This window comes from Sebastes umbrosus, chromosome 10 (genome assembly GCF_015220745.1).
Source record: "Sebastes umbrosus isolate fSebUmb1 chromosome 10, fSebUmb1.pri, whole genome shotgun sequence".
NCBI lineage: Eukaryota > Metazoa > Chordata > Actinopteri > Perciformes > Sebastidae > Sebastes > Sebastes umbrosus.
Window position 1 is genome coordinate 25,937,479 of NC_051278.1, and position 4,533 is coordinate 25,942,011.

General features: G+C 39.0%; 1 long non-coding RNA gene across 1 annotated transcript; it reads left to right on the forward strand.

The window, feature by feature from the left end:
* Nucleotides 1-44: 44 nt before the first annotated feature.
* LOC119495964 lies at nucleotides 45-4,311 on the forward strand. The gene is made up of 2 exons (XR_005208601.1): nucleotides 45-862; nucleotides 3,357-4,311. It is a non-coding gene; the product is annotated as an uncharacterized LOC119495964 (long non-coding RNA).
* Nucleotides 4,312-4,533: the final 222 nt, after the last annotated feature.

Here is a 4,533-nt window from a genome sequence, read left to right on the forward strand (position 1 = left end):
ATAATTTGGAGTTAAGTAATTAACCAAATTGAAGATTTCTTAATTTATGACATTGTTTTATATGAATCATTATGGCTTAATTTACTTTATTTAATTATTAATAAATGACAGTATGAATAGTTCAAATAGTCATTTACTATATGTGGTGTTAAAAATGGTAAAAAATTAAATTAATAACCTGTGACTGCCACAATTATTGATTTGTTGGTAATTACCTGATATGCAGGTACATTTTTAATTATTGTTATAATATTTGTAAAAACAAATAACTGTAATTTATCATAAATGGTTAAAAATTGCCGTATGGTGAAGCCATATGTTGGCCTTTAATATAACGTTTCAACTCATGTCTGCAATTCCTACAAACAGGTTAACAAGTGACCATTAAACATACATTTACATTGTATGGGTCCATATTATATAAACAGTTCATAAGATATTAAAGAATAAACAAGGAAATAATGTTATTTAACCTTTACTTAGTTGAAGAAATATTAAATTGTGATTATTTCACCAAGTGTTTTAGACAACCTGTAGAAAATATGGCAGTATTATCAACTTAATGCACTTTAAATACCAGTTTTAAAGCGCTTCAGGAAAGGTAATGGATACTATTATGGACGTTGACTCTGCAACCTACAAGAACCAGCAGGACGGAGGAGCTTTTTGATTGGCCGTGTTTCAGTTTGAAGAGCTGCAGCAGCGAAGGCCACGGCTTCGTCTGCTGGACCTTGTTTGACCCGAGGAAAAAACTGACAAAGTCTCCGCTGAGCCTCAAATCCACCGCTGAGCGACACCCTGCATGAGACTATAACGCAGAATGACAGACCGCAGGGCACAGCGTTTGCCAAAAGCATCAAAGGTAAATCATTTTTATATCTTATCTTATATAACGCAGGCACTTTGCCAAACAAGCACTTAAAGGAATATATCATGGAGATGGAGTGCGTGGCCGCTGCACCAGTGTTTTAAAGACTGAATACATACAGAGCACTGAGAGAGCACAGTGTTATCGCACAGTTTACTACATTCAAATCCATCCGTATGCCAACAGCTTGTTGATCTGACTGCTAGGTTGCTTATAATTTGTGGAAAAGTTTAGGTTCAGAGATGCCCGAGTGAAAACATCTGCTACAGTCTGATTCACAGATATACTGTATCACCTCAAATATTTGTGAGAGGAGCCCGGCCGAGGACGAGATAGAAACAAACTCTAAGGCTCAATTTCTAGAAATCAGGGTGACGGAGGAGCTTCATGTTTGTCTCTCTCAGGCTGTCACTTTCATTCTTGACATTTCTTTTGCAGTTTTGTCTTTACAAGTAGGAAACTAAGATAGGGCTGTCAATCCATTAAAATATTGAATCGCGATTAATCACACATTTCTTATCTGTTCAAAATGTACCTTACAGGGAGATCTGTCAAGTATTTAACACTCTTATCAACATGAGAGTGGGCAAATATGCAGCTTTATGCAAATGTATGTATATATTTATTATTGGAAATCAATTAACAACACAAAACAATGTCAAATATTGTCCAGAAACCCTCACAGGTACTGCATTTAGCATAAAAATATACTCAAATCATTACATGTCAAACTCAATACTAACAGGCAACAACAGCTGTCAGTGTGTCAGTGTGCTGACTTGACTATGACTTGCTCCAAACTGCATGTGATTATCATAAAGTGGGCATGTCTGTAAAGGGGAGACTCGTGGGTACCCATAGAACCCATTTTCATGCGCACATGTTGAGGTCAGAGTTCAAGGGACCCCTTTGAAAATAGCCATGCCAGTTTTCTTTCGCCAAAATGTAGCGCCAGTTTGGAGTGTTATTTAGCCTCCTTCATGACAAGCTAGTATGAAATGGTTGGTATCAATGGATTCATTAGGTTTTTCTAGTTTCATATGATGCCAGTATCTTCACTCTATCTTTAAAACTGAGCTGCTACAACCTAAAAATCGCAAGTTGCTTTGAAGGGACTGTATGTAACTTTTTACCCATATAAATCGTTTTTTATTGCCAATGTGTGAACAGGTTGTAACATAACCTAAAAAATGAGACCTTCCACGACTTTCTGGGTTTCCTCTATCAGCCTGTAGACTGCTTTTAATGTGATGAACCCGGGCCGCTTATACCGGGAAAATCCAACGAATGTGACGTCATGCACGCTCGCGAGTGCCTTTATTTTCAGCTCCGCTTACATGGCTAACAGTGTGCAACCATAGCTAATGTTTGGTTAGAAATGGATTCCATTAACGCCAATAAACGACCAGCCCCCACCACAACTCAGATTTCAACACAAACTCCACGGAAGCACAAAAAAACAAAGTGTTGCAAAACAGGAATGTGACCAACGTCGGGAGAATTAGGATCAACATTGGCCGGGCCTTCGATTCACGGTTGGACCTTTGTTTACGCGTGCAACAGGACGCTGACTTTCGTTGACTTAACGGCCACAGGTGTCACTGTTAACAAGCAATTTCTGATTCTTACATAGAGTCCCTTTTAAAGAAATAAGTGGCTTTAAAACTAATTTGCATTAATGCGTTATTAACGCGTTCATTTTGACAGCCCTAAACTAAGATTTTATTCTTTAGACTAGTTTGGACATTATCATTCAGCATCACACTGTTTATTTTCCTTATCAGTGTCCTCTCACCGCATCTCTCTGTTGTTCTCCTGTCAGAGGGCAGCATTAATTAAACACTCGTCTGACCTTACAGCTGAAGGAGGGAGAGAGGAAGCCGAGTTAGAGATCTTCCCCAGAGATTTACTGTATGAAACACCCTCAAGCTCCCAATTATTTTCTCATACCCTCTGGGTCAGTCTGGGGATTTGTATTTTATTACCGTATGTCAAAAAAGAAATGCAAAAACATCTCAAGTAATGCACTGTATGCTTATACATGCACATATAGCAATACATAGACGATCCTGAAGCACACTCGCTGTGCTGCATGTTTGATTGAATCTAGCAAGGCTGTGATGTCAGGGTGTGAGATGCAGTACGTGCTACTGGTTCGCAATAAGCCAGGCTTTCTATTCGGTGGCACTGATCAAAGACATGAAATGAGAAGGACGTACTGTAGCTGCACACTTGGCACATAAAAAGCCTTTATTAAAGCCCTTTGACCTCATTTCGAAGCACAAGACAAGGTGAACACTACAGCAGTGGTTTTACTTGTCAAGTTTTCATTCCACACTCCTGCAATAATGCTTAAAATCAGTGTTGCTAATATATTAATACTTAGGCCACATATGGTCAAACCTGATTTTTAAAATAACATACAATGGAGACACATTGCTGGCACTTACTGCATGCCTGGATGTTTTTTCCCTCTTTCTCATTGCAGGTCTGATGTGGTCAGTTTCTCTTGATTTCATTCCCGGGGATACCATCTGTCCACCAGCGTCCGATGGCAGGACCCGCTTCAAAGATGTTCTTTAAATGAGCAGTGAAATGAAACTCAATAGTGGACAGCGGAGCCAGAAGAGAAAGAGAACCTGGATAAGGGCTACAGCATGCTACAGCTCTGCTTCCCCTCAACTGGAATTGAAATTGTTGGCTGCAGCGTCTTACCGAACAACACTCGTTCTTCAGACCAGCGGCTCTTTGTGTGCAGAGAGCGTCCTCCTCGCCTCTGTTTTAATGCAAACTTGTTAGACCAAACTCGACGTACGATGACCATTTTCTCACACTTGCTGCATGAATTATGTTTCGACACTGGTGTTTTTTTTTCTTCTTTAAGTCAAGAAAACAAGAAGAACACATTTTAATATTAATGAAAAGTGCCACGGTCGATGTTTTAAAAAAGAGCTTTGTGAGCCTATTTTATTGCAAAAGCAGAAGAAAAAGATTTTAAAAAAGAAGCGTATTTATTTTGTAATTTTTGTACATTGTGTTTTGGAAGTTATTGTCAATGTTGCTGTTTAGGTGCCACTTGTGAGACACCCTCCTGACAAATAGGAGGATCACAAGTCGCCTGTGTTGCACAAAATGTGATAAATAGAAGCACGGTAGCCAAAAAAAAAGCATGCAGAAGGCTGTACCAGCACCGCAGACTTTAATATTTATAACTTACTAATGGGAGGAAAAATACACCAATTTACTTGTTTACTCTAACCTCAGATCATTTAGCTTTTTCTCTCACTGTAATGTCCACATATTCGTTATGATCTCTATATGCATGTTACCCCATGCTTGTGCACACAGCAAATTATTTTACAAAACTAACACAAAGAATAACAGGGCAGTGGGTTCCTTCACATTTCAGTCATAATGAGTTCAAATAAAACTTTGTACTTCAACTTCTTCTTCTCCTCATTATTGCTTTTATATATGTACAGTTTGCCTTCTCACATTTCACAACTATAGGTAGATGAAACTGGTATATTGTATCTAAGAGAGAGTTGTATGAGCTGGTAAAGACTCTCAGGAAAAGGAGCCGTCTGCATTGTTACTGGAAGCAGGCCTGAGCTCCTGCAGCACAGCCTGGGGCTGTAAAACAGCACGACACAGAGTGGTATGGA